Source organism: Eulemur rufifrons, chromosome 20 (assembly GCF_041146395.1).
Source record: "Eulemur rufifrons isolate Redbay chromosome 20, OSU_ERuf_1, whole genome shotgun sequence".
Taxonomy (NCBI): domain Eukaryota; kingdom Metazoa; phylum Chordata; class Mammalia; order Primates; family Lemuridae; genus Eulemur; species Eulemur rufifrons.
This window is the reverse complement of record NC_091002.1, coordinates 51,448,456-51,460,533: the sequence shown is the minus strand read 5'-3', so window position 1 is coordinate 51,460,533 and position 12,078 is coordinate 51,448,456. Positions and strand designations below refer to the sequence as shown.

Genomic DNA, 12,078 nt, shown 5'->3' with positions numbered 1-12,078 from the left:
TGTATGTTTTAAGGATGGCAGCTGTTGTGGTCAAACGTCTGGAAGATAGACTTGCTGGATGAAGATGAGGCCTTTTGCTTTTTGTCTTCCACGTAAAACCCTCTTACATCTACTCTTTACATGCTTTTCTGTCGGCAGGGGACACTTGTATGTCTGATTTTTCATTTCTTTGCAGAACTATAAAAGACAACATTCTTGGCCCCCCACCTTCTATAGGCAGATTTGTGCAGCTCTTACTCTCCTTTGAACATGTCAATTTCTGAATTTTAGAAGCAGTTCAGTTTGGAACTGAAAAAAGATTCTGGTATGGGAACGGTAATTTACGGAACTTCCCTTTGGGGTATCTTTTGGAAACTGCTATCTACTCCAGTCTGCTCCTCAGTTTCACCACTGTGTTTTTGTGAACTAGGTAGGGACAGGAATTGATTATTCTGGACAAGTTCTAATTCTGAAAAGTCACTGTTTAGACTTGACTTCAAAAAATCTTTCACTTTTTAAGTATTTTCATTTAAGAAGAAAAATCTTAAATTGTAGCCTGTACAGTTTAGCCCCACACCCCAGAGGGCACTCGGTGGTGCCCTGCCCCTTTGCTCTGGAACTCCGTCTGATCTGGTCACACTCTGAACTCAGGGACATCCTCGTCTTCCTCCTTATGCCCACCGTCTTCCTCCTTATGCCCACCGGCAGGCCTAGGAATTCAGTCGTCTGCAAGTATACTTTTCCCGTTTTTCTCTGCTATGTATTTTGTGGTGTGATTAGCCTGTCAAGGTGAATGGCCTATTTGGGCACCACTGCTTCACCTTAAACTGCTTTTCTGTCAAAATCTGTGAAAGGCATTGTTTTTTTGGCTTTCTTTTTTGATGTGTTCTTTAAAGATGGTTAAGAGATAAAACCAATCAGATAAGAAATACAGTTTTAATGCCTTGTACATATTAAAATATTTCTTCTGAAGTGGGTTTTATTTACTTTTCACTGAAATCAAAGGGTAAACGTAGACATCTCAGAGGTAGGACTAATAAGCATGGCTCTGTATTGTGTTCACTCTTGTTTAGGTAACAAAACTAGGGTTTTATTACGGCAAGAGATATAAAACTACATTAGCTCATTCTTTCTGTCCAAAGATCTCTGGAAAGTGGTAGAACTGAGAATAGCACGTGTACATTAGGTTCAATTCCCTGTCTCTTGCAGTTCTTTTTGCCTTGTTTGTGTTGTTTTAAGTTCATAGTTGCTTTGTCTGGAGTAACTTACAGAGGCTAAAGTGACCAAAGATCCCTCCCTTGTTACTTTAATAATTAAAAGAAAAGTTAGTTGTAGCATAGCTTTCTACTAATGTTGTTCAAATGATAAGACACTATCCCTAATGCCAGCTACAAAAATTCAACATGTGTGAATTGTTTGGAACAGCATTCATGGAGGTGACTCCCTTTCCCCATCGTATTTCCCTCCCCTTTTCCTATTCTTTTTATCCCTTTGTCTAAAGGACAGAACATTGGTGTGGTTCTCATTTGCTGCTTTGAACCCTCCATCGCATTCTACAGCTGCAGCTTTCTATAGGTCTTTGGGGTTGGAACACGAAGGAAGTTTAACTTCCAATCCCAAGATTTTCCTTGAGTTTTTTGTTTTGTTTTCTGGCCTTTTTCTGTCCTGCCAGTTCCCTGTAACTTTCCCACTGCCCCCTGGGTTCTGCCATGGGCTGTCCCTGAACAGCATTCTACCAAGCGCATTCAGTGGGTGATTTCTGTGGAGTCGCCTATCCTGGCAGCGATGCACAGACGGAGCGTTGGCCCCGCTGGGGACCTAGGTCTGGTTACGATTGGCACCCTAGACTAGTGCTTCACTCTCTTGCTTTGCGGGGAGTTAGTAGCCAATTTGATCTTGAAATCTTTTAGCATTGGTAAGTTGATTGTACTATGCAAGGAAGATTTATCTAAAGTTAGCTGGCCGTATATAATGCAAATTCATCACTTTCTGGAAAGATACACAGTGGTTGAAGCTTTTGTGAGCAATAAAATGCTAGATTTATTTTTTTCCTGGGGAATGGAGCGTGTATTTTATATTAATAATTACCTTTTCATTCCACAAGTAGTTCAGGGCTGTGCTCCTGGAGTGCCAGGCACCTGGGAAGGGTGAGAAGCAGAAAAGGGAGCCCCCGCTGTGGCCGAGGGTCCGACCCTGTGTGGGGGCACCCGGGAAAGCGTGGGACCGGGAGAGAGGGTGTCTCCCTCCTCCTCCCAGTGCGCAGCTGCGCCGTACCTCCTCCGCCCCACCCCTTCCCCCTCCTCCTCTCCTCTCCCCTCCACCTCCCACCCCTTCCCTCTCCCCTCCACCGTCCTCCCTCCGTCTCCGCCCACGCTCAGAGCGGGCACGTCTGAGTAGCCAAGAGGTGGAGCCCTGCGGCCGTCACCCAGTCTGCGCCTAAGTTCTGGAAGAATCTTTTGGGGGCGCTTCCCTGCGCGCGAGGCCTGGGAGGAGGAGCCCAGCGGGTCCAAGGCTGAGGCCGAGTTCCGCCCGGTGTTCGTCCTCCCCCTGTGACCTCCCCTCCCCTTCTGTCCCTCCTCCCGCAGTGCCCCCACATCCCCTTTGTGCTCCTTTACTGTGTCCATACCCCGAACCCCGCTCGGAGGGTCGCGGCGGGGGCAGTCCCCGCGCCGCATCCCTTTGAATTCCAAGCGCGAACAACTAAGGTGCCACGCGGGGGCCGCCCGGGTCACATTGTTCTAAGAGAATGTACAGAATCTTCCCTTTGACGGGGTTGTAGTTAAACCGAAATAAAGTAGGCTGCCAGCTGAAGTGTTTTCGTCATAGTACTTTCTTTCATTTTGGGATCACGGTATTCTGCTCGGGACCCTGAGTTCTAACGAAGGGGGTAAAGCGCGGGAAGCAGTGTTTTGAAAGAATTGCTGAGTTTCCGGGATCGCGCTTGTATAAACTTCCCCTAAATTTTCTCCGTGGGTGGGGGTGGCAGAAACCGGTGTCTACCTATTATACATATGTACTGTTTACACCCCGTGGTGTTTTCCCCCCGGGACCACCAATTAAGCTTCCTGCCGGAGTGCTCTTGGCGCATTCCTGCCTTTCCAACAACATCCTGTTGTAAATCGGCGCCACTTGGTGGGTTTTTGTTTATGGATTGGGGATATTTAGGGAAGAATTTCTTGAGACAATTGGAGACTAATTGTTTCCTTCTCTGGGTTTTACTTGCAAAATAAGTTTAGGAGGAAGTAAAGTTTAGAAGAAAGTATTTAATTAGTAGAGTTCAATTAAAAAAATATCCAAACTGTAAATCTTCCAAATTCCCTTTTAACAGGGGGAGCAACTCGCTGGAGTGACAGCAGTTAAAGTGGGACGGAGCACTGACATCAACAGTCGCCTTAGGCAGAGGGCCCGGAGTGGGCAGTCAGGCCAGGTCTCCAAAGCAGAGCCAGTTTGTGCGGGTGGCGGGAGAAGCGTCCTGCTCAGTGGCGGCCCTGGCTCAGCGAGATTAGAACAGCCTGCGTCTTGCACATCATAGAGCAGAGCACTACAGTGAGGACAGGTGGGGTTCCTTGGTTTCCCCACGTTTCTCGTTAGCCTTTCCCTCAGTCCACCTGGTTTTCTAGTCTCTGAGTCTTCCTGTGCTTCCTGGTCCACCTCCCCTTTCCGTTCCCTCAGTGCCTTTTCTTCTTTCTGAATGCCCAGCCTGAAACTGCACCTGAGAGTTAAAATCTTTTAAAAGCTTACCTTCTAAGACTACTTTCAGGGATCATTTCTATAGTCTGTTACTAAAAGCTTACCTTCTGACAGAAAGCAATCGCTGTTTTTACTTCATTTAAAGATTCTCAGCCAAAGAGTTGGGCAGAGGTTCCCCCATACCAATTCCACTTAGAGAGCCCCTTGCAGGGAGGCCTCCTGTGGTCTTCATCCCGCACGTGAGCCCCACCGTCTTAGACTGCTTGCCTGAGATCACACTGTGCAAGCTGGTCCCGACCCCATCTGTCTGGTTTCACTACATAATATCTGAGGGCAAACGCCTCTCTTCTCAACCTGCAGACAGTCGAGGGAAGAGTGGAACCCATCCTTGCCAGATTCCATTAAGGTAGAATCACACCAGCAGCAGCAAAGTGTGTTTTCCTTTAAAGAAAACTGACGATCTCAGAAACTGGCAGGACTTGTAATCTTTACAGATGTTTAGTAAAAGGAACACCTGCCTCATAGCCCCTGCCTGGTTCACGTGTGGAAGCATCGCAGAGACTTTACTGCACTCTGGACCCCTTTTTGTTCTTTGCCGTGGGCTGACACAGAGGCTAGAGGGTCCCAGCTTCCAGGGAGTGTATGGCTGTTCACCGCGGTGGGGGGGGGCGGGCAGGCACGCCATGGCCAGTGACCAGGGTGCCTCAAGGCAGCAGCTGCTCACCCCCACCCCGATGTTTCCCTAGGTATCTAGGGACAGACGGGTGATGGGGTGTCACCCTACTTAGTATAGAGTGAGCTGAAGAAAACCCAAGTGGAAGGCTAAACACCCGCCGGACCCCACTTTCCCCTCCTGAGAGCAAATTTCTAATCGGTCCCTCCAGGTCCTGTGGGCAGATTCGCCGGTGCATTCTTTGCTCCGGGTCAGTAGTTGTGAGTGCGGAGAGGCAGAGATTTGGGGCCGCCTCGCCTCCCGTGGGAGGCCCGGAGTTTGAGACGTGCAGTCTGGAGAAGAGAAAAACCTTCATCGTCTTCCGAGGAGTTCCCCGGCCCCACCGAGCCGGGCAGCAATGAAGGCCTGGCCAAAGTGCAGCCCCTGGAGGGGCCACACCCACGCTCCGCTTGCCCTGTCGAGCCGTTCCCAGGGATGCGGCCGAGGGGCCCCGCCCCAGCTTTCACCCTTTGGGTCGGGAAACCAGGCAGGAAGCGGGCCTGTGCAAGTGAACGGCGCAGGCCCGGAGCGCCAATAAGGGCGGTGGGCGCATGCGCGCAGGGCGGGGCTGGGCTTCCGCGCGGGGGTGCCGCTCTAGCCCCGCAGCGTCTCGGTGGCCGCCTCGTCCCTCAGCCCGCCGCGCGGGGGCGCCGCTCTAGCCCCGCGGCGTCTCGGTGGCCGCCAGCCCGCTCCGCAGCGTTTGAAGGAAATGGCTGCGAGACCCTAGAGGCCTGCGGCCGGCGGTAAGTGGCGTCCCGGGCTCCCGGCGGAGGGGCGGTCGCTGCGCGGGTCGCACGGGCGAGCGGGTGGGTGGGTGGGGCCGGCGCCGGGGCCCGGCCGCCGAGAGCTGCGGAGCCCGCGCGGGCCGCTCCCGCCGAGAAGATGGCGGCGGCGGGCGGGGGCGCGGGGCGGGGACGCGGCGCGGGCGGGCGGGCGGCGGGGCCGGAGCCGGGAGCTGCGCCGAGCCGGCCGGCGGGGTCGGACTGCGGCCCGGGTTCGGCCCGCCCGGCCTTCCAGCCATCCCCGGCGGGTCTCGGGGAGGGGCGCGCCCGGGCGTGCGGGGGCCGGGGAGCCCGCGGAAGGCCCGCGTCGCCTCCCCAGAGGGCAGTGTGTGCTAGCCTCACCGCGCTGGGTTTTAGTTTTTTAACGAGTCCTGCGTTAGTTTGACGAACACTGGCCATGTTTGTGACGTATTTCATCCTTCAGTAGCCCTGGAAGCAGAAAGGGGCCACCTGGGCTGGGGGCCCTGCCCCGCGCGGCGTCCGCGGCTCCGGCTCAGTTCGAGGCGCCTCGACGCACGAGCTGAGAGTTGGGGCCTTGGGTAGTAACAAGGGTTACGAGTTACTGAAGTTACTCTTAACTGTGCGTGGGCCGCATATGGTGACATCCGAGTCACCTGCATGCCTGTGGAATGAGGTTTGAGCCTGGAGGAAGAGGCAAGTGTGAAGGTGTCGTCTGTGTGTTCACGTAGCCTCGTGGTGCCCACGTTCCGTGGTTTCCCTAGGGCCACATATGCCCTGGCCGACATAAGCTTCCAAGAAAAGTGCTTTACCGCATGCATTTTAAGGAAGTAAATACGTACCTTGGTTTATTCCGGGAATATTTATTGCATTCTGTGTTAAAAGGAGGGATACAGCAGTGACCGAGAAGGCAAGGCTCCTCCCTGTCCCAGTCCTGCTGGAGAGGTTGTTAGTGGGGACCTTGATTATTCCAGCTCCTTCCTTTAAATTGAGTTTTGCCATTGGCTGTGTACCCTGGAGTCTAGAGCTCTTCAGTGACACTTTGGGTCGGTGTGTATTTATACATTTGTCTTTGTAGCTAGTCCACTGTTTTACCATTGTAAACACTGTAGACGTCTCAGAAGGGTCCCCTGGGAAGACCCAGACCCAGCCTTGTTGTGAAACTTGCTGCCTAATGTGTTGTCCAAGCATTATCGCTTTCCTGCTTGCTGTGTGCGTGGGGAGGAGTCTGTTCATGCAGACTTGTTTTTAACAAAGAGTTTCATGTGTAAGTCGCTCCCTGTCTTGTTTTAGAATAATGTATATCTTTAATTTTTTCTGGGTTTTCACCAAAAGCCTTCTCTTTTTAGTAATTGATTGAATTCAGGCAATTTCAGGCATAGTGAGTTGTGTTGTGATAAGAAAGGGCACAAGTAAAATATGAAGTTGTGCAGTTGGCTGCCCCTGACTAGTGCCATGGTTACAGCTTTCTTCCCTGGCAGACAGTTAAACTGCCCATGTGTGAGGGCATCACAATGGCTGGGTGAGGGTAAGTGTCATTGCCAGGTGGTTCAGTTCGGCCTTGAAGGGTAGACGGGTTGTCTTCAGGTGAGGAGAGAGAGGTTGGAATGGGTACTTTGACTGCCATTCTCTCTGGTGAAGTTTGCAGGTCCTGTTGATACTGTAAGTCCTTCCACAGCCTCAGGGTCCCAGTTCCCCTCGAGTCAGTTCTGGGCAGCCCAAGGAAGTGGTTTTTCTGTGGTATTTATTTGTGAGCTGTGCCAGGTCCTGATAGTTTTATACTTATGCTAACAATACACATTTTACCTTTTTTACGCACCTGTCCCATGATTCCAAGTGACTTCCGTTTGACTCTTTATTTATTTATTTTGAGACAGAGTCTCGCTCTGTTGCCCATACTAGAGTGCTGTGGCGTCAGCCTCGCTCACAGCAACCTCAAACTCCTGGGCTCAAGCGATCCTCCTGCCTCAGCCTGCCGAGTAGCTGGGGCTAAAAGCATGTGCCACCATGGCCGGCTAATTTTTTCTATATATATTTTTAGTTGTCCAGCTAATTTTTTTCTATTTTTTTAGTAGAGACGGGGGTCTCGCTCTTGCTCAGGCTGGTCTTGAACTCCTGAGCTCAAACGATCTGCCCACCTTGGCCTCCCAGAGTGCTAGGATTACAGGAGTGAGCCACCACACCTGGCCCCATTTGCCTCTTGAAAAGGAAAGATTGAACATGTTCAACAAGGCAGCTTACTGTTGTCCTTGAGTACTGCACTGTGGCACATGTCTGATCGGCCTTATTCCTCACGTGTCTGGAGGGCTCCGAAGTCCATTAGGGAAGTTTTCCTAAGCAGAGTCTCCAGTTTGCTTTCTTATTTAAATGGTAGAGTCCCTGACAGTGAACGTCCAATATTAGCCTCTTTGTGGCTAGGATCAAATGATATATGTTCATTCCATTCTGGAGGTTATATGATTAATAGTTAGTGGAAATGTTAATTGGAAAGAGGAGGGCAAAGAAGAGAGTCAGAATTGGGCTCACCGCCTCCAAGTGTGAGATGCTCTGTGTTGCCAAGGCCTCCTTTTAATTTTTTTCAGTGGTAATTTTGAAAGTAAGTTGAATAGGTAATTCTACATATTTTATAAGGATTCCCTATCTGTGACTATAAAACTTAATAGGTGGTAATTCGTATATATAATTCGTGAAGCGGGTACTTCTCTCTCTGGTTGTCAAACTTAGACACTTGGTTTTGTTTTTCATATGCTGATAGAAACATTTAAGTGGTATTTAATAGACTTTTAGAGAAAGATTAAATCAGTTTTTCCCCCCAAATAAAGATAGCTTTAGTGTGTTTGCATACAAAGATAATACATATGTAGAACATTTAAACAGCCTGTATAGATAGAAAGTAAAGCACCAGCAAGGGCGCCATTACAGTTGTCACGTGTTGGTGAACTGATTGTGAGTGTGGCGGGTGCCTTAGAGAACGTGGCCCCTGCCTGGCTGGCTTGTCACCTGCTCTGTTTGCTCAGGTGCTGTGGAACTCTTGCCATGGTGAACCAAGGGATTCATCATCCATTAATTTGGGCATTAAAGAATTCCAGTATATAAATGTTTCTTTTTCTTTTTCTTTTTTTTGGAGACAGAGTCTCGCTCTTTTTGCCCTGGCTAGAGTGCCATGGCGTCAGCCTCACTCACAGCAACCTCAAACTCCTGGGCTCAAGCGATCCTCCTGCCTCAGCCTCCGGAGTCGCTGGGACTACAGGCATATGCCACTATGTCCGGCTAATTTTTTCTATATATATTTTTAGCTATCCAGATAATTTCTTTCTATTTTTAGTAGAGACGGGGTCTCACTCTTGCTCAGGCTGGTCTCGAACTCCTGGCCTCAAGCGATCCTCCTGCCTCGGCCTCCCAGAGTGCTGGGATTACAGGCGTGAGCCAGTGTGCCCGGCCTAGATGTTTCTTGATTTTTCACAAACTAGTCTCTTGATGACGGATGTTAGCTTATGTTGAATTTGTTACCTTTGTAAAACAAACCCAGAAAACTCTCAGAAAGTCGTGTGTACTTAACAGTTACCTCTGCTAGGTCATAGTGAAGCACTCCCTGCCTCTCCATGAGAACAGGGGTCACCTCTCTTCCCTGTGCCCAGCACTTAGGGGGCTCTTGGTCAATATTTGTCAAAGTAGATTCATCTAAGAGGGCCTGTGTCCCCAAGCCCTTGCAGAGGAAGGCCTTGTCATTTTAATAGCTGACATCTGCCTTTTATTGCATGCTTGCCAGCACAGTGCTGTGCTCATTTGGCTCTTGACACCGTGTAGTTTCAGAAAACCTTTCAGGAAACAGATTAGTATTGTCCCCACTTCACAGGTAGGGAAGTGCAGCCTGGGGAGGAGTGCACATTGAAGCTGGGATTGAAGCCTCTGTTCTTGCCCACCTTCCCCCTTAAGCCCCCCACCCCCCAGTCTGCCTAACTGAGGAGGACTTGCCCCGGTTTGTAAATGTCTAGGCGGTTTGTAAATGTCTAGGCAGAGGGGGAGGGGTCCTGTGGTGGTGCTGGGGGTGGCCACTGCTGGCTGCAGCCCTCAGGACCAGGAACAGGATGAACCTGCACTTAGAGGAGTGGCCCGTGAGATGCCCCTGAGCCCCCTAGGGACACACAGGCCAGATGGACACTGGCTGTGTACCCTTTGGATTTGTTGGATTATAACTTAAAGACAGCGTTTTCCTTTTTACAGCATGCTTTTAGTAGTAAAATAGGCTTTCTTTTCTCCCCGTGCATGCAGTAATGATAGGAGTACTTGGAAGTTGCTTGTTACACACGCCTAACTCTCAGCTGTGTGTGGATCTGTAAAAATTGATGCAGAAAATCCTGTTATTTATGCTAGAACTCCTTTGTCTTGAACTTGAGCCACTGTCTCCCAAAACAAACAAAACTAGACATTGGCTTTTGCTAATCCCAGGGGAAGAAAGGAGTGCTCAGCTGAAATACAAAGTTAATTCTTGACTTGAGTTTCCAAGGTCCTTAAGCATTAATTTTGCGCCATAGGCTGTGGCTTGAGATCCTAGTACCTTTAAAAGGTGCAGCTTCACCTGGAGAAGCAAATGCTGTAAGGGAAGGATTTTTTTTTTTTTTTTGAGATAGAGTCTCTAGTGTCTGGGCTGGAGTGCAGTCTCAAGATCATAGCTCACTGCAGCCTTGAACTCCTGGGCTCAAGCGATCTTCCTGAGTAGCTGGGACTACAGGTACACACTACCACACCCGGCCTTTTTTCCTTCGCGCGTGTGTGTGTCACCTCATTCTCTTCGCCTGAACTTAGGTGACAGTCAGTTTCATACTTGGCAATTGCCACTTTCTCAGTAATCACATGAACTGAATGAGAAAGGCAGAGGGGCTGTCCGGAAAAACCAAATGCGGAAGCAGTTCTTGCCACTGTCTTTCAGGTCCTGGCGGAATGGGAAGGGCAGCGGGATTTCTCTTGGCTCGTGGCTACCGTAGGGGAAAGCTCTGGGTTCTCAGACTGTTTAAACTCAGGAGCTCTTTGCACTCCTAAAAATTACTGACGACCCCAAAAAGCTTTTGTTTATATCTGTTGATACTCGCCATATTTGACATTAAAAATGAATCATTTAAATTTTTTATTCATTTTAAAATAACGTTCATTTAAAGTAGTAAACCATTACATAGTAACATAAATGACATTTTGTGGGAACCATTTGCCAAGACCAAAACAATTTAATGAGACAGGTGGCATTGTTTTATGTCTTTGCATATCTGTCTTAAGTGACAACAGCTGGATTCACACATCTGCTTCTGTATTCAATCTGTAACATCATTGTCATTTAGCTTCTGGAAAACTCTATCATATACTCAAGTGTGGTGGTGGACAAGGCATGTACCATCTTAGTGTTGTGCAAACAGCTTTGACCTTGGGGACCTCCCCTAAGGGCCCCTGGACCACCCCTTGAGAACCACTGCTCTCAATAACACTATTATTGTTGAGAAATGAGTTTAAAAATAATTGACTCCGAACACCTAGGGAAATGGATTACTTTTAGGAAGATAGGCCATGTCTTTGAACTATTTTTGTTGGTCAACCACAGGCAGTTGGGGAAAAGTGCAAAAAGTCTGATTTGTTGTCACTGGCAAAGATGTTTCAATGCATCCTTCGCCCTCAAAGTGCGGTGAAACAGTTATACACAGCCTCTCACTGGATCCTTACCAGTAACTACTGCAGCAGTGAGAACGGGGACAGACCTGAGAGTAACCTGTACTGGGGGCTGTGGGATTTATGCAGGTCTCTGGTGTTTTGGACCGAGGGGAACACACTGGGATGAGCTCCTGGGTGCTGGCAAGGACAGTGATTTAAACCGTAACCAACACAGATGTACTGGAGGGGAAGCAGTCCCGGAGGTACCCAGCAGGGGTGACCTGGCCTTTGTGGGCAGTGCTATCCTGGGAACGGCACGTGGGTGCCCTCTGGGAACGCCCCACCCCAACTCAGGGCCCTTATGTACATAACAGCAGTCAAATGTGCTGCATATGGAGGTTTCTTAATGAGGACAAGGACCTACCTGTACGTTGCAGTGATCACTAAGACCCTGGTGGTGACCTTTTATTTATAAGTGTGACGGTAACTCTGGAATATAAGAGTGCTAAGTCTTTTGGACAGTGTTTGAAACCGTGTTTTCCTATTCAATGACAGACAAAAGGGGAGCCCATCAGAGGTGGCCGTGGGAGGCTTTGTGCTCAGACATGGGATAGAGAACAGTGAAACCTCACTTCCTTCCCTTCTCCTTAACCTTGGTAATGAATTCATGTGACTGTTTCTGGTTCCTGGCATTCATTTGGAGAGTTGAAATGTCCCATCTCAGTAGTCCCCTATGTCACAAGCCTGTGTTTTGCACCAGAAACTGGATAGAGGGAAACCGAGGGGTGGGTGTGAGCCTGTGGCCGGGCGCTGGTTCCACCAGGCAGCAGTCTTCCGCAGGGTTTTCAGTAACGAGTTTTGGTTTTTGTCTCCACATTGCTGTCAAGCAGAAACAGCTAAGAAATTTAAAACAGCAGGGTTGTTTCTAGATTTGGCTCTGCATTTTCCATGTCAGAAGCTTACTGTGTTGTGGCCCTCGGCTTCATCGGGATAATTTTAATGGTAGTGTTACTTAGTAAGCAGCAAAACTTTGAATCTGTCATCTAAAAGATTTAAATGTAATTTATGCAAGTGAGTCAGATTCTGTATAGATATTAAAATAAATGAAAATTGGGTTTCTTACTTTCCCTGCGGGCCCCAAGCTCCCTGCTTCTGAGCAAGTTGTAGTGTTCGCAGCTGCAGACTGTGGGCGGCGTGTCATGCAGACAGGACAGCTGGTGGCAGGGATGTTGTCTGAAACTGCTCAGCATAGTCACGTTGGTGACTATTTGCTTTATGAAAACCTAGGTGTAAAAGACTTTTACTGGGCAGTTTGTCTTT

The 12,078-nt window shown here is 49.2% G+C and overlaps 1 protein-coding gene across 3 annotated transcripts in view; it reads left to right on the top strand.

Annotated features, from left to right (window-relative positions):
- The window catches only part of DIDO1 (death inducer-obliterator 1), a 56,293-nt gene that overhangs the window by 4,275 nt on the left and 39,940 nt on the right, over positions 1-12,078 (top strand). The window contains exon 1 of one of the 3 annotated variants that reach the window (XM_069496627.1): positions 3,469-3,535. The exons of 1 other annotated variant lie outside the window; for it this stretch is intronic. The gene's annotated coding sequence lies outside the window, so the exon portion shown is untranslated. Of the gene's footprint in view, positions 1-3,468; positions 3,536-5,069; positions 5,125-12,078 lie in introns of those variants that run through there. One more of the 3 variants, XM_069496626.1, reaches the window with a different exon arrangement.